Consider the following 24,635-nt stretch of genomic DNA (forward strand, 5'->3'; position numbering starts at 1 on the left):
AGCTTCTGAATGTACAAGGCAGCCTAGAGAAAGAACTCAGTGCTGGGGGGGAGTCAGCAACTGGACTGTAGGGGGTTTTCTAGACAGTTAATGGTTCACTTCCTAAGTGCCCAGAGGGCTTTTTACACATTGTGAGTGGACATCCTCCCTGTCTTCCTATTATTCCAAACATGACTGAACTTTATTGGATGACTCACTGAGGTACCCCTCAGCCCTTTCCTTGGCCAACTCTCTAGGCTCTAAGTTTGCCTTTTGGGAAAGCCTGTGCCCCCTCTTCTCTTATGACTTTTAGTCAGCTAATGCCCAAAATGCCAGATAATTTAGCCTGTTAGAAATGTGTGCAAAACCAGAATAAAGGAGCCCTAAGCAAGGACTTGAGCGCTTCCCTTCTCAATAAGGTTCATAAACTTTAGTGCAAAGACTTTGTAACATGTATTTAGACTGCTCAGAGATTTAAAAAGTTGTTCCCTTTCTAGTACTTTTATTCAATGTTGAATTTATGAGGTTACTGAAAGCTCAAAGACAGGCTGGTGAGGCCAGCGTTTTTGTAAGAGAAGCCCTGATGTTTCTGCTGGGAGATTGTGAGTAAAACTGTGAGAGCTTGGTAAATGCATTCTGTCTGATGGTTTGTTTTCAAGAGGGTCACACTGAATGTTCTCTGATTTAGTTTTCTTAAGCCACAAGAAGGCAATTTAACTATGAGAAGGGCTTCTTCTTTACTGGCTATCTTGCATATCCGACTCGAGGAGGCAGCTGCGTCACAGCCTTTCTCACCAGGTCTTCCCCTTTGCCCCTGGAGGGTGCTAGCTCTTCAGTCTGCTAGAAACAGAGCTTCATTTGTATTTTCTGATGGATGTCTGGAGTTGACCTTTCTGCAGTCCAACAGAGGGCCTTCTGAGCAAGACTGGCCTCAAGACAGCCTTCAAAGTCTTAATGCATGGGCAGAGGTGCCTATGCCAGTCCCTGCCACCTGCAAGCTCTTTTGCTGGCAGGTGCCAGGTGGAGACAAATCAGCTGTGCAGGAGAGAGATTATTCTGGGTAGTTACTGCTAGCAAGGGGTCCTATTCTCTTTACCTGCCATTGGAATAATCTGTCCTCTGTTGGGAGCACCTCAGAGGAGCAATGAGCAGGTAAGTTTCAGCAGGTGGCAGTGCAGCCAGGGAACTGGGGGCTGGAGAGCAAACTGTTGGCCCTGCCTCAGAGCCTGGATGCCCTGCCTGGATGCCCAGAGGCCAAGGGCCTGTGCTGTGAACTCCGGGAAACCTCTCCACCCCTCCCCTGTTTATGGTGAAATTGGGCCTCCTTAGGAAAGGCATGGTTTTCCTACTCGTTTGTTCTCAGATTGGTGTTACACCCTGGAGCCAAATTAGTGGCTAAGAACAATTGGAAACAAATGCTCTTTCAGCATCCTGCTGTGATCTGGGGATCCAGGTGGGGACACCAGCTTTCTCCACTGAGCCACCCCTCCGCAGAGAATCAGCATCTCAGAACCACTCAGCACAGCCAAATTCCCTCTTAATCAGGCAGCGCTGCACACATCTGCCCAACCTCAGCTAAAACAAGCTGGAGCCCTGTTAAGTTATTTATGAAACAATATTCAGGACCAGCCCCCGGAGGCAAGTTAGGAAATAATGAATGGGAGTGCCATGGTGCTGTTCAGAGAAACCTGCGTCTGGCCTGCTGGACTGGGGACCTGCTCTCTCCCATTGGTGTGGAGGGTGCTCACATTCCTTCTGATGGCACATGGTGGGCACCTTCTCTGAGATGTGCATGATTGTTGGCTTGGCCTGGACTTGGTAACGAATTTCTTTCTACTCCCTTCAGCACTGTTCTGAGGAAAAGTGGCTAACTCCACTCTTCCCCCTATGTGGATGCACCTGCCCCAAAGGGTAACTTTATTTATTTATTTTTTTCCTGGTTAAATGTTATTTTATTTATTTATTTTTATTTTATTATTCATATGTGCATACAAGGCTTGGGTCATTTCTCCCCCCTGCCCCCACCCCCCTCCCTTACCACCCACTCCCCTCCTCCCTCTCCCCCCCACCCCCTCAATACCCAGCAGAAACTATTTTGCCCTTATTTCTAATTTTGTTGTAGAGAGAGTATAAGCAATAATAGGAAGGAACAAGGGTTTTTGCTGGTTGAGATAAGGATAGCTATACAGGGCATTGACTCACATTGATTTCCTGTGCGTGTGGGTTACCTTCTAGGTTAATTCTTTTTGATCTAACCTTTTCTCTAGTACCTGGTCCCCTTTTCCTATTGGCCTCAGTTGCTTTTAAGGTATCTGCTTTAGTTTCTCTGTGTTAAGGGCAACAAATGCTAGCTAGTTTTTTAGGTGTCTTACCTATCCTCACCCCTCCCCAAAGGGTAACTTTAATAGGAAGTTCTGAAAACACTCTGGGGAGAACCTACTGTAGTCCCTACATAGCTGTGGGATTATTCTTAACACCCCAATCAACTGATAGCACAGCTGCCCTTTTAAGCTTCTGGAGGTTAGGGAACTAGATTTGTTGTTCATCACAGATTCTCCAATCTGGTAAAAGGTCTGACACTTAGAAAATATTTTGTAAATGAATGAAGGGAATTCCTGGCCTGGCTTCCAATCCTGTATTCCCTGTACTCTGTTTCTCGTGCCCTTGGATGTGAAATAAGGAGTAGGAGAAGATGATCTTTAAGATCCCAGCTAGGTCTAACACTGGCGGCTGGCTCCAGCTCCTGCTTTGCCCTCTGCCTCTGGCTGGCTTCTGGGCTGACTGGCCCTGCTCCCTGTGGTAGGTGCTCCCTTCATGTGGGTGACCCTGACTGAGTCCTTATATAGGTTTCCAGTCTGTGTCTTGCTCTCTGGTGGTGAAATACTGTCCTTTGCCTTTACTGTTTTCCCCGATGGATCCTCAGACTGTCACTTTCCCCTGTCACACAGCTTAGAATTCCCTCCAAAGTGAAACCATGAAGTGAGGACTTAGTGTAGAGATGAGCTTGTTCTGTACCTCCTGGTAGGCTACACTTAAATCTTCTCCACTAGTGGTATGGAGGGCTTCTTCATTTCTAACTGAACAAGGCAAGGGTCATCCTGAAGCAGACCCACCTCCCTGTGTCACACTGTCTTTGTTCCTGAACGAGGGAGCCAGTGTCCTCCCTCCTTGATGCCTGGTTCAGTTTCTCTTGCTTCCTACCAAAAACAACCAGAGCAAGAATATTTATTTGCATGAGAGACAGAATCTTAACTCTCAAACTATATAATTATTTAATGTCATTTTTACAATATCTCTGTTGCAGGCAAGTGGGTTTAATCAAGACCCAAAGATTTATTCTTATTTAATTCAAGGTTTCTTAGCATCTTAGGACTTTCTGGCTGACTATAAACCTAGTGAATATCTTTTCCTCTGATTCATAACTTCTCTGGGGATGTGGACAGCCTTGAAACCTTGGTACAATTTGTAACCTTCTCCCCAGAAAAATGCACAAATACCATTCTGGGTTAAATTTCGAGAGGCTTGCAGACCCCTAAAACCTTAAGGTTCCTCTTGCTCTGGTCCTGCCACTTGTTTCAAGAGTTAAAGAAGTTAAAGCCTGGAGTTAGGCACAGGGTCCTAGGACTGTAGGGACAAAAGTCAATACCCCCACCCCTTCCCCAGTCCTGTCTAAACTCTTTTCCACACACCAAACTGCTCATGGCTGCATCAGATTAGAATCCTAAATTCCTGTCTCCTTTTTGATTTCCTGTACATGATTTGCTGCAGCAGGATAAGTTCCTAGACTGTCTTCCATTTCAGACTAAAAAGCTGGTGTCTTTCCCCTTCCCCTGCCAGCCAGGTTTTTTCCTTTAATTTTTTTTTTTTTAAATCCCTCTACAATCTTGGCTCAGGTGCTACCACAAAAAAGTCGCCTTCCCTGTTGGCCCACTGGCCTGGTTGTTCAAGCCCTTGGGAGAAGACATCCCAGGATCCTAGTCCCATCCTGGCTGTGGCTTTGGCTCTGGGATCTCCTCACGGTGGCGCAGGGATCTGGGCATCCTGCTCTCTCTGTCAATAATCCTCAGCTTCCTTACCTTCTCCTTAAGCTAATGAGTTGCTCCTTTTCCTGATCATTGAGATCCTAGGCTATTTCTTTTTCCTGATAGAAATTGGGACAAGTTATCAGTGACTATATATAGTCATCTTTCTACTTTCTGTCTCTATGAATTTGACTACTCTAGGTACCTCATATAGGAGGAATTACACAATATTTGTCTTCTTGGGACTGGCTTATTTCTTTCCTTTTTAAGAACTGAGTAATATTCCATCGTATAGATATACCACTGTAGTCAGCTTTCTGTCACTGTGACAAAATACCTGAGAATATCTACCTTAAGGAAAAGGCTTAAGGTTTCAGTCCATAGTTGCTTGACCCTATTGCTTTGGGCCTATGCCGGCACATCAGGGCAGGAGGGTGTGATGGAGGAGACCTGTTTACCTCATGGTGACTGGGAGGCAAAGAGAAAGATGAAGGAGCCCTAGTCCCAATGTCCTCTTTGGGGGACTTCCTCAATGACCTGACTTCCTTCCACGAGGCCTCCACCTCCTAAAGGTTCTTCCACCTCCCAATAGTGCCACAAGTTGGAGAATCAAGTCTTATTTAACACATGGGCCTTTGGGAGACATTTCAGAGCTAAACTATAGCAGCCACATTTTGTTTATCCATGCATGTATCTGTGGACACTTGCTTTGCTTCCACCTTTTGGCTATTAGGCTAATGCTGTCATGAATGGGTCCACACGTATCTGAGTCCTGCCTCCAGTTCCTTTGGGGATATGGCATGTTCCAGAAGTGGAGGCATGTTTTTAAGGTGTCTTAATTATTCTCCGTACTTCCTCAAGCCTATCTTATTTTACTCTTTTTTTGTTTTGTTTTTTACTAACATATAGTCATTGTACAGGGCGGATTCATTGTACTAATTCCCAACAGCCTTACGCTAGTTAGATCACCTGCACCATCCCCCCTCAGAAACCCTTCCTTGCCTCACTTAAAACAATCACAAGAGGTTTCATCATTCTGTTATATATATATGTGTATATGTATGGAGCCCATCAACCATATTCCCTCACCTTCATCTCTTCCATTCACCTTCCCTCCCTCCTATTTTATTTTCTTCTTAAACTAACCTCTTTTGAGGAACTACTTGCCCTTGGGGCCTGTAGCATAAGCCATAAAGGCCACTTTTTCAGCGAGCCTCTCAGGCCTTTCTTGATCATACTCTGTTAAATACCTACCCTTTCCTCCCGAGTCCTCCCTGTTCTCTCATCCTGATTCACCTTCATCACCATTCTTTGCTGTATATATAGTTTGCTCCTTCCATTAGAATGTGTATTCTCTGAAATCAGGGACTTTCCTGCTTTGTCCAATGCTGGGTTTCTGCTATCACTCACAGTGCCTGGTATCTATGCCCAGATGATAATTATTCAGGGAACAAATGGAGGGCTGAATGAATCTGTCCTTACAATGGGCTTATAGTCTTGTGAGGAGATAGACACATTAGAACTGTAGTAAAAGGCAAAATATAGGGCCCTTGAGATGCACATAGTGCTATGAGAGGGCAGGAGGCTGATCCAGGGGTACCTCTGCATACCAGGTAGTGAATTCCCACAATGACAGAAAGACCCATGTGTTAAGCAGCTACCATATTATAGTGGTATAAATTAATTTCCCCATCAATCTCCCCACAACTTCATGATATGATATTATTATTGTCAATTTCCAGGTAGGGAAACCTGACCTGAGAGAGGTTAAAAAACTTGCCCAAGGCCATATAGCTGGTAAGGCTGCCTCTCAAGTCAACCCTTTTATTCATCCATTATTTAAATTTTCTTGATTAAATTTCTTTTCAAATTTACAAAAGTGGCAGTGTTCACTGCAGCAGGGAAACCAGGCAAAAATGTACCAACAATGCTGAGCTTCTAGCAGCACCCATGTGAACAGCATGGTCTGCAGCTGACCACCTGCTTCCACACCCGCACAATCCCCTGCAAATGGATAAACCCATTGCAGCATCTTCTCTGCTTTGACAAGAATGGAATCACACAGCACACGTCATTCTGCTCTTACTTGTCTTGCTTTGAACATTAAGGCTATCTCACATGGCAAAGGATGCAGATCTAACTGGCTCCTTTTAAGAGTTGCATTTATTTAGAATATGTGTGTGTCATATTATCCACCCACTCCCCTACTCCTGGATACCCACTGTAGGCCATGTTGTGTAATCCTTTATGTATCAATATTTTTCTTTTTTATGATATATTTTCAAATTGGGGTCACTCAGCCTAATTGTATGTGTATTTTTGATTATAATATAGTATATTACTATTTCCTCCAAAGATAGTGGCATCAAATGTCATGCTTTTAATTGCTACAGTTTCTAGGCCCCACAGACTACCCCCCCACACCCTTATTCCCTCTTGTTTTTCCTTAGAGCTGTGTCCTCAGGCTCATCCCAGCCTTTCCAACCTAAAGTCAGCCTCTAGGTGTCTGGTCCTGTGACAGGAGAGACTTTGGGGTGACACCTGCCTCCTCTATAGGGGGCAAACATGGGAACTTGTGTCCCAAGGGGGTGGCTGATACCCAACCAGGCTTAGAACATTCTTTGGGGAGTCTGAAAAGATACCTCTTCCTTCTCACATGCCACACATGGGTCTGAGTGTAGCTCTGTCTTCTCCCTTGGTCTCTGAGGACTATTAGTCCTGGTTTGTAGTCCCAAATTCTGTCACTAACTAGCTGTTTGACCCTGGCCAAGCCACTAGCCTTTCTGTACCTTGGTGTCTTCTGTAACTGAAGGAGGTTGGCCATCCAGTACCACAGCCACTAACCACATGTGGCTATTCTGCCCTTGAAATATGGCTAGCGACTGGAGACTGAATTTTACATTTTATTTCATTTTAATTAATTAGAATTGAAATGCAAAGAGCCCCATGTGGCTAGTGGCTATCTTACAGCTATGTGGCTGTAGGGAATGAGAGTGGGATATGCAGAACTACAGTAGATAGGAAGTGCTTACTAGCCCACTGCCTGACACATAGTAAGCACTCACTAAATGCTTGCTATTATTAGGTATTGTGTGTCTTGCTTTCCAGCTCACCACACCTGAAAGCCCTCAATGACACCCCACACTGGTTGTCCTGAGTCACCTGGGGGAGGGAGGGAAGGTGTTGCTGCAATGGTGTATGTCAGTAATAAGCCTCACACTGAAGGTTTCTGGTCTGCTACTTTCCCTGGAGGGTCATGTGAGCTAGAGTGGTATGTGGCCTGCTTTGCAAGTGATTAACATGGTGTAAGCAATCTGCATAGAGAGAAAAAACCCTCCGTTGGTATTCCATTATTCTATTAGAGTTTCAGAGCCAGGATTAAGTGGACATGATTTCTTCCTATGGGCCATTAATTTTGTTTTATTGCTGGTCTGATGGCCATTACCCTTTTTTGCCAATGCATTCCCCCATTAGGTTTGTACAATTAACAAAATATGTGCTGTTAGAGCTTTGATGGGAAGAGTGGGATGGAAATAAAGGGAGGAGGTGCAGCTGCCACAGAGGTGGAGGTGAGGAGAGGCTAGAGCTGGGAGTGGAGCCTCAGGAACCAAGGGGGGTGGCCTTTTCATCACCTGCTTGCATCATTGACATTCCTGGAAAACTGCAGACAGACCTTTCTGGCTGTGCCACTGCTAGAAGTAGAGGCTAGAACACTTCGTGGGTCCAGGTGGGAACTGTGGTGCTGGCATTTCCTGGCTCTCCTCAGTCCACCTCCAGATGGGCACAGCTCAGCTGAGAACACAATGTGTTGTCCCTCACCCATCCCATGCTGCCACCTTGAACCAGAAATTCCTCAGCAGGCAGCTGGAGTCAGCCTCTAGGTGTCTGGCCCTGTGACAGGAGAGACTTTGGAATGACACCTGTCTTCTCTCTAGCAGACAAAAAGGGGGACTTGTGCCCCATAAAAGTGGTGGCTGATACCCATTGCCATCCAATGACTGCATGTAGAAATGCAGGATTGCCATAGTTAAGTCATCCAATTTTTGGTGAAAAGTAAGAAATTTGGATTTTTAAATGTGAAATCTCCCCAATATTTTGATGTTGGCAGAATTTATAAAAAACACTGGATAGGTAAGAGTCAACTAAGGGGCTGCCAGCTGGCAGCCTCTGCCAGGCACTGAAGAGTCTTGGAAGGGTTTTAAGGTGGGGTGGATGTGGTCTCCTTTATGTTTCTGGAAGATTCCAGGGAGGGGGAATAGGTAAGAGGAATGGGTGAAGCTGGGGACCTGGAGCCCAATTAGTGGCCCTTTCCGTAGTCTGAAAAAGAAAGAGCCCATGCTGGGTCAATGACAATGGCATGAAAAGAGGGGCAGTAATATTTCTGATGGAGAGGTTGCAGGTGTCTTTCCACCACAGAGGATGTCCCCAGGGCCAGGGAGGCTTGTTCTGAGAAGTGAGCAGGGGTTTACCTCTGCAGAGCCCATGCCTCCCCATGAGTTCACACCATCCATACCACTCTATACATGGGTCTTCCTTCCTTGGGCTTGGAGAGTAAGTCACATGCTTCTGCCCAATGTACCGAGGTCAGAGCATCTCCAGTTCCTTCTCCCACGTAGGAAAATCATGAGGATTAGCCCACCAGTGTTAAGATTCCTTACAGGGTTTCAGAGTCATACCTAGACTTATAGGAACAGGCCCAAAATTAGAGGCTTAGCCTGGGCAGGTAGTAGGGAATGTGACCTTGGGAACTTCTGCAGGTCTTCTGTAACTGGGTGCTCAGACTGCCTGTGGTCTAGAGGGCTGAGGTTGGGTGTGGAATTGGACTTTGTGTCTATCAGACTTAGAGAAAGGCCACATAGTGAGTTCCCTGAATATCAGTGAACAAGAGTCTTGGACCCATGTGTTTAGTGCCAGGTAATTATATCTTTATCCAGTTACTCCATTATTATGTTATTTAAAGCCTGCTAGTCAGGGGCTACAGTGCCTGGTTGACAATCTCACTGGACAAGTATACACAACTACAAAATGTCATCAGTGGCAAGAGACCACAAATGGAGCAGTGCAGGGACTTGGACAATGAGGTGGTGACGCATAAGATGTGCTGTCTGGAGGGACAGAGGTCCTGAAGATATTTCCTTCTGGAATGGGTTATCTGACTTTGATTTTTTCCATTCAAGTTCTGTTTTGCTTTTGAAAGATTTGCTCAATGCCTACAGAGGGTTTTTCAGGCAAGAGGAATATCCAGGGACGCTCTTAGTGTCCAAAGGGCTTTCACAATTTGTTCCTTATACCAAAGATCTGACTTGGGCAAGAACAGGAAATACAGAAGTATTTAGCCTTCTCCATTTCCTTCTCTTTTTCCCACTTAGTTGCTGCCAGCCCGTATTTTATAGCACTAAATAAAAACATTGATAATCCCATTAAGTGATTAATATGTTCCAGGCAGTGCAATAAATGCTATACATGCATAATCTCATTTAAAGTTGATTCTATTATTCCTCTTAGAGGTGAAAAGATTGAAGTTCCTAGAAGTTAAGATTAGCTGACTGATGGACCCTGACTTGAACACAGAGCTGTCTGATCCTAGCAACTTTACTCGTAACCACAATGACATACTGAGCTACCTTAGCAAGAGACTTAGTGCTCTTCCTGGAGACTAATCTGGACCCCCTCAGAGATCTGTAGATGTCAGATAGAAATTTTGTTTAAGGATCCACGAGTTAGTCTAATTACTTTCAGATGAGGAAACTGAACTATAGAGTGGTTAAGGGTTCTTGTCTAAGATCAATCAGTAAGTTAATGACAAAGTCAGGGTATAAACTCACATCTAGATAAACCCTTCCCCCCCATCTCCAGTCTAATGTTATCAAGTCCAAGATTATCTCACTCCAACCTTCTAATTTACCTGGTTTCCGTGGATACTCTCACAGCTGTTGTAAGGATACAAAATTAAGTTCTATTGCAGTACCTCCCAGGGAAAGCTTGGGCTTTCTTCTATCCCTTTCCTCACTCACCAGCTTTCCAAACATGAGCAATCAATAACTCCCTCCTTACTTATCATTTCTCAAGGTCCTTCATACCTATAAATATGAGTTCTCAATCTCATTGATGATTCGGTGACTAAGACATGCTGCAGTTCTAATTCTGATTGCATTGTTGTACAGTTCAAGGCCTTTGATATGATGTTTATCTGCCAGGATCACAGATGCTGGCTTTGGAAGGCCCTAAAATATTATGCATATGGATAGTTCCTCACAGACCCAGTCCAGGAAGACTTCTCCACTGGTATGTGGTGAGGAGTGAACAATAAAGACAATGTGGAGAAAGTGCATATGTTTGTGTGTATGCATGGAAGAGAGAAAGAGAGAGAGAGAGAGAGAGAGAGAGAGAGAGAGAGAGAGAGAGAGAGAGATCTGGTTTTTATGATGCTTTAGTTATTCAATTCAAGAAACGGGCCTGGTAGCTCACACCTATAATCCTAGCTTCTTGGGAGCTGAGATCAGGAGGATCATGGTTCAAGGAAAGTCTGGGCAAATAGTTTATGAGACGCCCCCCATCTCCAAAATAACCGGAGCAAAATGGACTGGAGATATGGAGGTGTGGCTCAAGTGGTAGAGCACCTACTTTGCAAGCTCAAAGTACTGAGGACCTCAGTCCCACCAAGGCTGAAACCCATACATGGGAAACACACTTTGGAGCAGTTTCTCACCTGGTGCAGTATTCTCCATCCAGTGCTGGGATTCACTACTTTCAGAGGAGGCCAGACTCATTTTTGGATGGTTCTCATTAATAGAGAATTCGTTCTTATGTTGAACTGAAGATTGGCTTCCTCTAATATCTGCAATTGGTTTTAATACTACCTTCGAGAGTAATGCAGTCCCTCTTTCAAACCATTTTTTCAAACATTTGGAGGACTACCATGAGGTAGGGAGATGATGTTGCTTTAGGCAATAGAATTAGAGCCAAGGAATAATATTAAGAGGGACAAATGAAGATACACCTCTAGTTTCTTCTACCTCCCAGCCTCCTTATTATAATGAAAACAGTACAATAATATCTAACATTCAACGAGTGTTGACTTTGTGTAAGGCACTGTTTTAAGCACTATAGATTGTATTAAGTCATACAATCCTGTCAGTTGCCCTCAGAGGTAGAACTTTTTCAGTCCTATTTTGCAGATGAAAACTAAGGTGCAGAGGAGTTAAGGAACTTGCCCATGGCCAAGTTAGGATTGAGACATGTACAGTGTGATTCCAGAGCCTTTGCTTTTAACCATTAGACTTTTTACCCATAATTTAACCACTAGACATCTTCTCTCATCTCTCTTTTCTACTCATCTCTGTCAAAGTTCTTAAGATATGATGCCAGGAATGCATACAGAACTAATATGGGCTGCAATTCCAGAGTGGAGGAGATTATTCATGCCTCAGTTGCACATTCTGTGGCTATTAATGCAACTAATAATCACATTTGATCAATTTGGTAATAACACCATATCCTGGGCTTGCATTAACTCAAATAACCCAGGTGTTAGTTTTTCTTCACTAGTGTGAAATGGGTCACCCCATTTTGTGTTTTCATAATTGATTTTTAGATACAGAAGCCAGGTTTGGCATATATGGATGCTTGTAAAATCTTTTTCTATAATGCTGTAAAAGAGGTGGATTTGCATGTGGACATAGAATATAATTTGAGTAATGAGATTGTGGGCAATTATTTCATTTGTGGTTGTCATGTTGTTAGTGTACAAGAAATAAAAACTAGTAGAAGAAGAAATGGAACTTTTTTTGGGTTGGGCCATCCTGTCAGCTTGTTAAATGCATTATAACAATCTTGAATTGGTCCCTCCTGCACAGAAGCTTCCCCTCCCAGCTTTGCATCATGTGCAAATGGAAAGTCTGCCATATCGTCTTCCAAGTCTTTGGTGTCTCAAATGGACAGTCCCAGAGGGCAGTGATAGAGCACACAGCTGCATGTAATTTAATATGAGTTCATTCAGTGCTCAGGAGTAGCATGGACATGATTGAGAATAATGAAAGTTGGAGCCCATTGCCAATGAAGGGCTGTTTCTGAAGTGCTGGTTATGGATTCTGTTTGAAGTAAACAAGGTCCACCATGCAACATTTCAACAGATGCTTACTTAGAACTTGACCCATGCTATGTACTCTGTGAGACTTTGAAGGTATAAAGATGCGTAAGATGTGGCCCTTTTCCTCAATGACATGCAGTCTAGTTGCCTGGTCTTGTCTGTAAGTTACCTCCATGAGCTATGGACCATGATTAAAAAATTATTAGTAGACATCCCAGAAGAAGGGCCTTTGCCTGGAGGACATCATTATGAACAAGAGGAACAATTTATTTCCCTAAGTGCATCTCACTATACCCCATGCCTGAATCAAAATTCCACCTTTTCCCAAGATGCCTCTCTTGTGTTAATTAAAGGGAAAATACTAAGGGGGCTGGTGGAAGAGGGTGCTACATCCTATCATTTGCTTATTGAAAACCCGCAGCAGTTCTAGGAGCTCTCAGTGTAGGACGGATCTTTTTTGCTTGATGCTCACAGCTCTGGCTGCTATGGCCCGTCTTCCTTTCTTGGCATTATTCCCTCTTCTTATTTCTTTCAGGTAGACCAATCTTTGCACTGTCTCAGGAACCCTCCCTTCCCTTCCTCAGATTTCCACCCCCTTTTTGCATGCCCTCTGTGTTATTCAGCTTGCCATCACTATAACTAAATATGTAACTATATATAGTTATAAAAATATTAATTAATTAATAATATAATTAATAATAATAATTAATTGATATTATAAAATATTTATAAACATATAAGTATATGTAGTTATAGTGTTGTAGTCTGGCTTTTGCATCACCGAAACTGTAGTTTTAAAGACATTAGTCAAGCACTTTGCCCTAGAACAGTTGAAAAGATGCTTTGAGAGCGTCTCAGGAATTGGCCAGACCCCGCCAATCACAGGTTACAGGGTATAAAACTGTAAACTCATTTGAGAAACTTTCCCTTAGAAGACAGAACTGATGCGGCATCCTGTTTGCACATGGCTGCCTAGGAAAGTGTTTGCCCGGGTTCAGCTGCCCAAGCACTCAGAGATAGCTGCAGCCTCCGTCCAAGGGTGCCTGGCTACTGCTTGAGCTGGCAGCAGACTTTGTCATTGCCCATGCAATGCTGGTTTTGCAGGCATGCAGAATGCAAGAACTATAGAGTCCTCCTGGGAGGCAGGCAATATGCAGCAGGGTAGATTCCCTCTAAGGAGCCAATGGGGGTGGGGGGTGGGGAGAGGATACTTGAAGCTATGAAGTGAAGAAACTCCACTTCTGTCCAAGTTCCTGGAGCCAATCAACCCCAGGAGGGTTCATGGATTGAACCCTCTGAAACTGTGAACCAGAAAAAAAAAAAATCCTTCCTTCTGTAAGTTGTTTATGTCAGGTGTTTTGGTCACAGCTATACCAAAATAACTACTACAATTGAAGATGATTATCTTATAAAGAGAAAAGGGTTTTTTGGAGAGTCCAGTCCATGGTCTGTTGGTCCCATTGGTTTAGCCTACAGCAAGGCAGCACATCACGGCAGAAGTGCATTCTCACTGCAAGGCAGCACATCACGGCAGAAGTGCATGCTCACTTCATGGCTTAGAAGCAGAAGACAAAGAGGAAGAATCAAATATCCCACGATCTCGTTGATGGCTCCCACTGACCTAAAGACTTCCCACTAGGCCCACCTCTCAAAGGTTCCATCACCTTCCAGTAGTACCCCAATGGGAACCAACTCTTTAACACATGGCTTGGCTCTGGGGACTTTCAACATCCAAATTCTCTCCATCCTCAGCATCCTCTCCCCCCTTTCCAACAGCCAACTCTTGCCTATCTAGTCTTCCAAGGACCCATCACATTCTACCTCCCCATTAAATTTCTGAGTGTTTTAACTGCCACTGACTTAATTTCTTATAGAGAAAGAATGATTGTCTCCATCACACAGTTTAACACATTTTTTTCCCCAAAATACTGGAGATTGAACCCAAGGCCTTGCACATGCCAGGCAGGCACTCTACTATTTGGACCATGCTCCCAATCCTTTGGGTTTTTGTTTGTTTGTTTTTGTTTTTGAGATAGAGTCTCACTAACTTTTTCCAGGCTGGCCTTGAACTCACAATCCTCATGCCTCTGCCTCTGGAGTAGCTGAGATTACAGATGTGAGCCACCACACCAGCTTAACACAACTTTTTATCTGGTGTTGTTTCATATGAGCAATCTTATTTCCCCAGTAAGGTGGTGGCAATGTCTTCATAACAGGACCTATGATTTCAATTTGGATGTGCCTAGAAAGTGTAGATTACAAAGCAGATCCCTGATAATTATGTACTATTTTTTTAAATGGCTTGATTTTTCCATTCTGTCCCTGTCATTCTTCTCCATGCTCCTTTTCTTTCGTGCCCACCTGGACACTTCACTTTACTCCTGCAGCAAGACTTTCATTTTCCCACCATGAACAACAGTTGTGTGTTTGCTTGCCTTGTGCAGACTTCCCTGTCATATTGCAAGTTTCCACAGGTGCCCCTCAACTATGCTCCCTCACCCCTGGGGTCTTTCATTGGACAAGAGGCTCCAGTAAATGGTATTGCCTTGGATAAGTTGGGGTACTCAACAGCCATGAACCTTTTTTTTTTTACCTCTGTGATTCATATATGGAAGGGACTGGAACACAAAAGAGATGAGTCACCCAGCAAATCGGGGAGGGCAGGATCCTGTCTTTTTGTCCTGGTTAGATCTTAAATCAATAATCATTTTGCACCAAGAATCTTTTCTAGGAAACTTTCCCACTCAGTGCTGTAGGCACTGGCTGTCCATCCCAGCTATGTTCTTGAGCAGATCTACCTCTGGGTCTACCCCGGTCCCCACCGTGGATCTCACTCCCACAGAATCTTTCCCTGTCTGTAAAGATGTTTTCTTTTATTTGCAGGTGAAGTCTGGAGCAGGACTCTGAGACTTTCCGTCCTCCATGCAGCTCACTAAAAAGGGGGCTGTGAACTGTAAGTAACTTTGATTGGCTTTTTTCCACACTGACTCAATAAGGTTATGGGTTCAAGACCACCTCTGACCCTGATCTTTAACAGCTGTGCATTGTACAAGAAAAATACTGAACAATGAGCTTGTCAGAATGTAAAATACAGTGGCGCTCTAATTAGATTATGTCTGAATGTGACAAAGAAGTCCTAATGTGACATGCTATTTAATTAAACTGTATTGATTGGACATTAAGGTGGACTTGATATGTTACATGTGTCATGAGTGCTGGGGAAAGAAGCTGTCAAGTTTGTAAGGCCAACTGGACTTCATCTACTGTTGCCTGCAGGCTAAACTGGAGGCAGGACAGTGAAAGGAGGAAGTAGCAACATCAGTCCCCAAACTGGGTCAAGTTTATAATTTGCACTTGCTTTTACATCTGGTTATTTCTGGGAAGGTGTGAATGAGGTAAAAGGAAATACTGCTGACCACTTCCTTTCCATCTGCCCTGTAAGAATTTCCTACTTACACTCATGAGCTCATATTGGCTCTCTACACTTGGCAAGTCTACCCACCTGTAGGACCTGGCCAAAGTCCAGCCTCCTTGGTGGAGCCTTTTTTGGTAACCCCAGAAAGAAGTGATTTCTTCCTTTTCTGAGATTCTTTGGCGTCCTAGGGAGGCTGAGAGCTCCTGGAGAGAAGGTCTGGGATTTCCACTTGGTTTCCACACTGTACCCTCAGCCTAGTTGAGGTTTGGTCAATGTTAGCAGGTGACCTGGTTGCCCTGGGCCGGCATGGTTTCTCCACCCTGTGTCTGGGGGCTACCTGAGCTGAGCTGCTACTGCTGTGACTTTGATAGTACATTGGCTTCCAACCAGTCCATGGAATTATAAATGATTAACTGTTATCAGCGCATATCTTCACCTCTGTGTAAAAATAGATTGACTGTAATGAGTATTTGAATAAATCATAAGAATGGCCGCCCTGCGATCGGCTAACATCCTGCCGATGGCTGCCTGGTGAGTGAGTAGGGCGCCGGCCTCCAGCCTAATGGCCTGCGATTCAGTGCTGGTCGCCTCTGTGATTGACGGGCTGCAGCTCCCAGGGCACCTTCTCTGCAGCCTTGGCTCTGGAGTGGTTGGATCCCCAGGCCGAGGCAGCAGGGAAGGGTGCCTCCCTCCATCCTGTTCCAGGAAAGCCTGCCCAGAGATGGGGGTCGAGGGTGGGCGGGGGAGCCAGAGTAGAAGATAATGACCTTTGTGAGAATCGATGTCTCCTCACACCGGAGGTTAGAGGGACCTCATAAGTCAAGTCAAGTATGAGTAACAAGCTAAGCGTGAACCTTAATGACAGCTGAGAGTGGGAAGAAATAGGTCGTTGTGCAGGGCAGCCAGGCATCTCCTTGGCCCTGGGCCACCCATACTCACGGAAGCTCCCTCTTGGTGACACTCTTGAACCTGTGGTGAGGAACTGGAAGAGCAGGTTTCTTCAGGTCCCAGGGCTCTGCAATGGGAAGGGGTCAAATGATCTTTCAGGCAGTGGTTTGCCAAAGCCACCTCAGACATGGGGATCCTGCCTTTTGGTGATTGGTGAGGGAAGAAGAAGAGGAGAGGATGGGGATCAAGTGAGGGAGGAAGAGTCTGAAAAGTCTGAAGTTTCAGAGAACAATGGCTGGATTTAAGTGGGAAATCACAAACATTCCGATTTGATTCTAATGGTATCTCAGTTACTAGGCTGTGTAACAAATTACCCTGAAACATATATCCTGCTTATATATCCTGTGAATCAGGAATTCAGACAAAGCATGGTGAGAACAGCTTGTGTCTATTCCACTAGGTCTGGGATTTCATCTGGGGCAACTTAAGAACTAGGTGCTGGAGTTACCTTTGGGCTTATTCATTTGTAATGCTAGGCTTTGAGGCCAACTGTTAGCTGTGGCTGTCAGCTATACCACTGTGGCTTCCCTATGTAGCCTGGGCTTCCTTACAATATGGCTGCCCAATTCCAAGGGTGTGTCCACACAGAGAGCAAAAGCCAGGTGGAAGCTGCATTATTTTGATGATCTACCTCCTGAAGTCAGGCAGCACCACCCATACAACATTCTCTCCATTGGGCAGGTGCTAAGGTCCACCTAGGTTTAAGAAGAAAAGGACATAACCCTCCTCCACTAACACCACCACCTCTCCATGGAATGTCAGCATCAAAATGAAAGACTAGCAAGAGGAATGAATATATATATACAGTCATTCATCTGTATCTACAGGAGATTGGTTCCAGGACCTCCTACAGATGCCAAACTCTGCAGATACTCAAGTCTCTTATATAAAATGGCAGGTGTAGAATTTGCATGTAACCTACACACATTCTCCTGTATATTTCAAATCATTTCTGGATTACCTATAAGACCTAATACAGTGTAAATACTATGGAAATATTTGATATACTGTATTGTTGAGGAATAATAACAAGAAAAAGTCTGTATATGTTCAGTACAGACACATTTTGTTTCAAATATTTTCCAACTGTGATTAGTTGATCTGTGGTTACATGGTGGGCTACTGTATAATGTGGCAGTCACCTTGAGGGACAAGAGTCTACTACAATTAGTGTTTGTCAAATGTCTGCTAGTGGTTCCAGAAAACAGATTCTTCTTGTGGGGTGGGGGTGGGGATGGAAAGATAGGCTAAAGAAGCCCTTATCTTAGATAAATGGAACTGTCCCCTGACTCAGGGTGTGAGTCGAAAGGGCCCCTCTGAGCCAAGCTAGTCTTACTTCCATGCCAACACTGTGTTGCTGGGCGGTACTGTAGCTGGTAGAAACCTCCCCCTCATAGTCCATCTCAGTGAGAGTGGGTCCAGTTTGCAACCTGCAGCTTGACATTTTGGGTCCAGGCTTACTGGGTACTTACTATATGCTAGGCACTGTATACACACTTGGGGTGCATTTTCTCATTGGACCCTACTTTATGGGATTCAGTTATTAATCTCTGTATCACACAAAATAAGGTTCAGAGAACAAGACAAATAACCTAGGAAGAAACAGTTAAGTTGGTAGCAAAGTTGAAATTTGACTTAGAACTTTCTGTTCTCAAGACTTAAACCATTTCATTATTTGATCAGTGCATGCTGTATACATGTACTAAAACATCACAGTGAGTCCATTAATATGTACAATTAAAATAGGTTCATAAAAAATAACTTTTTAAAAGTAATTTTTTAAAAGATGAAAAATGATGAGAGGAAAGGACCTGGGGGCAGGAGGGAAGATGTAGCCCAAACATTGTAAACATATGTGAGTAAATGTAAAAACGATTAAATAAAAAGAAAGAAAGAAAAGACCCTTTGTATTTCATCATTATAAACACCATAAAAAAGAAAGAAAAAAAAAAAAGAAAATGAGTCTCAATTTACTCTTCTATAAAATGGGGCTATCTGCTGACATCATCCCTGATGACATCATTCCCAATGTCACCTTCAGCTCTGAGATACTAAATGTGTGAATAAGATTCTGGGAACTTGCTTAGATATATCTGAAGTGGGCCAGCTTTATGGAGATGGGCTGGTATGAAAATATGGAATGATTTCCTGTTCTTTCCACTTTTGTGAAACTTAGGTCAGGAAATTAATGTTTAATTTGGGCAGCTGAAGTAAATAGATAAAAATATAAAGTAAAGGTCACTTAGATTTCCACAGCTCCAACTTGAGGGGAAAATGTTGAATTCAATACCCAAAGCTTGGGTTTGAATCTCAGCCTGGTGACTTAGCACCATTGTGATTATGGACACCTTTCTTGGATCTTTGGATTCCTGATGTCTAGAAGGGAAATGAGGTTGTGTACACTTCTCAAGACTGCTATGGGGATTCAAAGAAGCCCTGTTGTGAATGCACTGATAACTATTCCTGGCACACAGTAGGTACCAAATAATGATCTAGCCATTCATTCACCCAGTAAGTAAAGAAAAAGTAGAGTAGGGAAGAAAAATTATTTCTTAACATTGCCTCTGACAGAGGTGGTCAAGAATCTTGCCTTTAACTATACTTGCCATAAAAGTTCACTCATAAACTATTGATATTTTAATAATACACATTAGCATCTTGCCCTTTGACAAATGAATATTGAATGAGCAATAAAAAGACAAAAGAGTCACCAGGTGAACTGCTTTGGAGAAGCAGGAGTCTTAGGCAGTTACTCAAGGAAATGCCTCTTGTTCTAGACCTTGTGTCTCACCCCTCTCCGCAGTGACCCCTGGAAACGGCTCTTAAAGTAACTCAGAATCCAGCTAGTCCAGCCCAGTCTACTTTTGGGTTTATCCTTGTCTTTCCTTTTCCTTGACTAGAGGGGACATGGGAGAGAAAGAAAAGGTTTTTGATGAGCTGGTAGAGGGGTAGAGATTTTACCTCCACGTGAAAGTACCTTGCTAGGTTCTCCCATTACTTTTGCTAAAGATGAAGATTCACGCTCACACACGTTCTCCTTCTTCATAAATGAAAAGTCTGCAGACAGTGTGCCTGCCCACAGAAATCAGGCAAACAGCCTAGAAAAAATGGACTAGTTCTATTCCCCTCTCTCCTTACTCCACCAGATCTTGTTGGGAGCCTGTGCTTGGGGATGCGCTCAGGTCTGTAAGACAGAATTCCCTGCCTTTTTCTGCCAGCACCTGCCTCCAGCCCTGCTGCCACAGCCTCCAGTGTCTCTTGGTCTCCATCTGAGCTGGGAGTCCTTGAGTGTACAGAGAGCAGTGACAGGGGCTCTTCGTGGGTCCAGCTTAATTGGTGTGATTTAATGGCGTTTCTGGCGGATTCAGATTTATACGGCTTTCTGAGCTGCAAATCTGCTTTCTAAATGTAGAATTTTTGTGGAGTGGTAAAAAATAATGGCTGTTCTGTGATTCCTGCCTCCCGAGCTAGGAGATTGCAATTTACATTATGCAAATAGACATTATGCAATCAAGGCACTTTAGCTGGAATCTGGCAGCGGAGAGGCCGCTGATGAGATGCCGGGGTCTGCAGCCCTAACTGAGCCCTCCACCCCACCCGGAAAAGCGGAGATGAAGCGGGGAGGAGGTGGGCCAGGCGGGGGATAAGGCCAAGTCTGTTCCCCTGGCCCAAGGAGGCAGAGTGGAGCCTGCCTGCCCGGAGATGAACGCATCCCGGGAGCTGCCAGCCTGACTCTCTCAATTAATGGCTTTGTTTAATCATACCCCCTGTCCAGAAGAGTATTGTCTTACGGATAATTTCGTTTGCCTAACGAGATTTTGCTAATTAAATCTCCTTTCAGTTGGTGTGACTATGCCTGCAGGAGAAGGGCTATTTGGAGCCTTCTCTGTAAACCTTTCTGGAGAGGGGCTTGGAAGGGAGGGAGAGCCCATCCTGTTCATGCAGCTTTGAGCAGGGTTTGGAAACTTCAGGCCTGTGCCACCCACCCAACTCGCCTTTGTCTTGTTCATGGAAATGTAGCTAGTCAAAACTCTTCCTTTAGCAGAAGGGGTTTCTCTCTTTTCTCTCCCTTCATAGCTCCTGGCCCTTCCCTCCACCAATATAAAATTCATTCTCAAATTCATCCCAATTCCTAGGGAGAACTATGATTTGAGGCTCTGAAGGAGGTTTCAAAAGATTTCCAACCTGTGTTCCCAGCAGTCCTGGTTTGGGGTGGGGGGAGAGTCAGTGTTGGGTTGATTGTGGGACCCCTCCCCTTGCTTTTGCAGTTAGCTAGCCAGTCTGACTCTTCAAAGAGGAGAAGTTCCTCCTAAATTGGTCATTTCTCCAGGGATACTGGATCAAAGAGGAGACATCCTCATCAGATTCATTCATCATCAGAGCTAGACAAGGAGAGCTTCCTATATGTGGAGGAGCCCAGTTCTGTGCCTGTGATAGCTGGGTCAATTTGTAAGTTCTGAATGACTTTTATTACAGTATATGGTAATATTGTGTAATAAATATTAAATATTACAGTATATGGTAATATTGTGTAATAAAGTTATAGTTGCTTATTTTATTAATTACTATTAATCTCTTATTGTGCCTAGTTTATAAACTAAACTATCATAGGTGTGTATGAACAGGAAAACATAAAATATATATTGAGTTTGTTCCTATCCATGGCTTCAGGTATCCAATGAGAGTCTTGGGATGGATTTGCTGTGAATAAGTTGGGACAAGTCTATGTGACTGTGTCACTCTTGTGCTGGACCAATCTCAGTGGCTTTTTACTCTTGACAGAATGAAGGTCAACATCCCTGGCCTGACTGACCTTGGGATGTATGGTTCAACCCTGATCCACTTTTCCATTTTCATCTCCTCCTCTCTACCCTAGATGTTCCCTCCTCCCTATGCATACAGACACTTAGACATATGGCATACTCATATACCTGAGATTCCTGCTGCACTGGATTATGCAGTTGCTCCCTGTTCTCTGTATACTTTTACATCTTGGGGCCTTTGCATGTGCTGCTTCTCTGTCTGGAATATCCTTTATGAGCAGCCCCTGCTGCTACTGTAATACCTCTTCTGTGGCTGCTTCCCCTGGGTCTTTCCTCCTCTGCCACCCCACACTGCTACTTGCATACCTTCTTTCCCTGTAGACCGTCGTAGGACCACAGTTATCCAGATTAAGGATAGAATCTCATTCTTCCTTAATCCCAACCCCTAGAATTGTGCTTGGCCATAACAGGCCCCCTGCCAGGTTGATTGAGTGAAAGGATGAATGGATGAGCCAAGGAGAAAGGGTGGAGTGATGGAGGGCACTCTTTAGTAAGTCCTCCACTGGGGGATGATGATGATAAGGGTCAGGAGCTGATTTCTGCTGAGACCATGCAGGTTTGCTTGCCCCGCTGTCATCTTTATTTCACAGGTGGAAAAGCACTTCCTGTCTCCATCCCCTTCTGTGCACTGGGCCCTGCACCCAGTGTGCTAGTGTCTCATTTTACATGTGGACCCTACAGGGTAGCTATTATTTTAGCAGAGGGAACTGAGGCTCCTTGTCCTCATTGGAGGACTTGGCCCATGGCAGCCTCCAGAGGTTCTATTTGTAAGGTGAATGCTCCTGTGCTTCTCCCTCCCTTTCCCACCCTTTTTCTATCCATCCATCCATCATGCTAGATACTTAGCCACCCTGGAAGTTTCCACTCCCCTGTACCCTGTGTCACCAGGCTCATGTGTGTTCCAGGCTGCTTGTGTGTGACTGTGGGTCTGTGTTGCTTGTGGCTAAGGGAAGCACAGGATCCAAGGGTAGCCTCCTGATGCTGGTTTTGGGTTGTTCTGGGCTTGCCCAGCCGATAGCAGGAATGACATGGGTGGAGACTGTGGTTCTATCATGGGGAGGTTTAGCCTAGGAGAAATGGTTGGGATCTTCACGTGTGTGTGTGTGTGTGTGTGTGTGTGTGTGTGTGTGTGTGTGTGTATGTGTGTGTGTGTGTATGTGTGTGTGTGTGTATGTGTGTGTAGCAGGTTTTCAAGAAAATAGCATTGTGTCTTTTTTTGGTTTCTTAGTTGTAGTTCTCCACCTATTGCTTTTTGGTCCAGTGATGTCTGTCTGTGGGTTGTCTCTTTATTTAGGCTTGTGATCATCTGAATAGCCCCACCATGCTATGCTCTGAGTTTAGTGTTTCTAAGTACACAGTAGATGCTCAATAAACACTCAGCAAATGTATGATGAAGAATGGAACAAGTGTGTGGGACAGACTGGGTTTGATCCCTGGCTCTGTCATATACTTAGCTGGGAACTTGGGGTTTCATTTTCTCATCTAGGAAGTAAGAATAATTATACATGGTGTTCTGAATTTTTGGAAGGGTTGTGGTGAAGGATTGTGAGATGTGAAGGTGTTTTATAAATTATAAAGCACTGAACAAGTATAAGAGGTTGTTAGATTTTCCCTACCATGGGAACTTTCTGGGACTGAGGTCTTGGCCCAGAGACTCCTTCCCTCTTCCCTTTGGTTGATTATCACTGAGATGGGAAGAGGAATCTGGTGAAAGTAGCCCATTTCATTTAATGTCACCTGCCCCTCAAATGGGCATGGGGCCGTGTGAATATTCTCTTCTGAGTCTCTTGCCTAAGCTTTCATGTGGCGTTATCTTTGCATAGGCTATTCCTTTTGCTAAGAATGCCATTTGCCCTTTTCCCACTGGTCCTTTGTATTGTTGGTAGTGGTGTTTTTTGTTTGTTTGTTTTTTGTGGTACTGAGGTTTGAACTCAGGGCCTACATCTCAAGCAACTCCACCAGCCTTTTTCTGTGATGGTTTTTTTTTGAGATAGGGTCTTGTGAACTATTTACCTGGCTTTGAACCGTGATCCTCCTGATCTCTGCCTCCTAAATAGCTAGAATTACAGGCATGAATGTCCAAATTTTTTTTTTGACAGGGTCTCTCTATATAGCCCAGGATCTCCTAGACCCCCGATCCTCCTGCTTCTACCTCTCAAGTGCATATACCACCCTGCTTTACCTCCACTGGTCTTTTGACCCCCTTCATGCCAAGTTGCTACCCCATCTCCAGGCTCCCAAGTGACCAAGTATACCTCCCTGAGGGCAATTATCACAATGTGCCTGGGACTATTGATGTCTGTCTCCCTCCCAACATCATGCAGGTAGGTGCCAGAGACTCAGATCCCATACAGGTGGGTGACTGACTTCAACTAGCTGGGCAGAGGCCTCCAGGTTGTAGCTGCACCCTGTGCATGGAGATCATCTGCCGTGGCTGACCCCTAGGGTGAGCAGCTGCCCACCTGAGGAGACAGATGCTGCTTACCTCATCCCCACCCCTTCCAGATTCTGTCTGTGCTGGGTGGGCCCCAGCTGGTGGAGGATCTGCTGGAAACCCCACCAGGGCCTGGCTTCCTGGCCCTCTCTTGGGTTCAAGGCCCTTGCTCCTGCCCGCTCTGAGTTTCTCCCCCCAGGCCCTCCCACTCCCAGCTCCAGGCAGCCTCAGCAAAGTGCCAGGGGGCTGGGAGGCTTTTCATTACCGAATGCACTGAACCTATTTGTGAGTGTTTTGCAAAGTGTTTAATCCAAGGTGTTCCCTCAATTAAATTAGTGCAAACATCTGTGTCCCACATCCACCTCCATTTGCATTCTGTGCCATTTATTACAGTGGGAAATTGGAAGGCACCTTAGGAATACTTAGGACTGAATTAGGTTAGGTTGGGGTGGGCAACTGGGGGAGGACAGAGTGCCTGTGAGGTTGGCCCACAGGCAGATCCATCTCCAGAATGGGACTTGCAAGGAGCCACTTTCTGGTACAGGATACTCCTCGGAGGGGTGTGGGACAGTGCCTGGGGCTTGAACCGCCTGATCTTATGAGGGAGACTGGGTGAGTTTAATTAATATCCCTGGTCCCCACCTGGGGCCAAGTACCTGCAGAGGGAAGCAGGAGTTTACTGTCATTTTTTTTTTAAACTTTAAACCCAATTAAAAAAATCAAAAGTGTATCACACTCAAGTGACCCACCTGCATCTCTCCCTGGGGGAGCCCTTCCCTGCTGGAAGGTGAGTTTTTCCATCATGAAACTGCTCAGCCTTGGTGACTGGCTGAGCATGGGAGGCAGCTTCTCATCCCTTCTACCATGTAATTCCTGCAACTGTCAAGTACTTTAGGAGTCCTGTTATCATACTAATCCAGAAGGA

General features: G+C 44.7%; 1 protein-coding gene across 11 annotated transcripts in view; it reads left to right on the plus strand.

The window, feature by feature from the left end:
- Positions 1-24,635, plus strand: part of Pknox2 (PBX/knotted 1 homeobox 2) — a 257,000-nt gene that overhangs the window by 54,264 nt on the left and 178,101 nt on the right. For 10 of the 11 annotated variants that reach the window (XM_074066455.1, XM_074066456.1, XM_074066457.1 and 7 more), the window contains exon 2: positions 14,974-15,043. The gene's annotated coding sequence lies outside the window, so the exon portion shown is untranslated. Of the gene's footprint in view, positions 1-14,973; positions 15,044-20,675; positions 20,903-24,635 lie in introns of those variants that run through there. The other variant, XM_074066462.1, reaches the window with a different exon arrangement.

This window comes from Castor canadensis, chromosome 2 (assembly GCF_047511655.1).
Source record: "Castor canadensis chromosome 2, mCasCan1.hap1v2, whole genome shotgun sequence".
Classification (NCBI taxonomy): domain Eukaryota; kingdom Metazoa; phylum Chordata; class Mammalia; order Rodentia; family Castoridae; genus Castor; species Castor canadensis.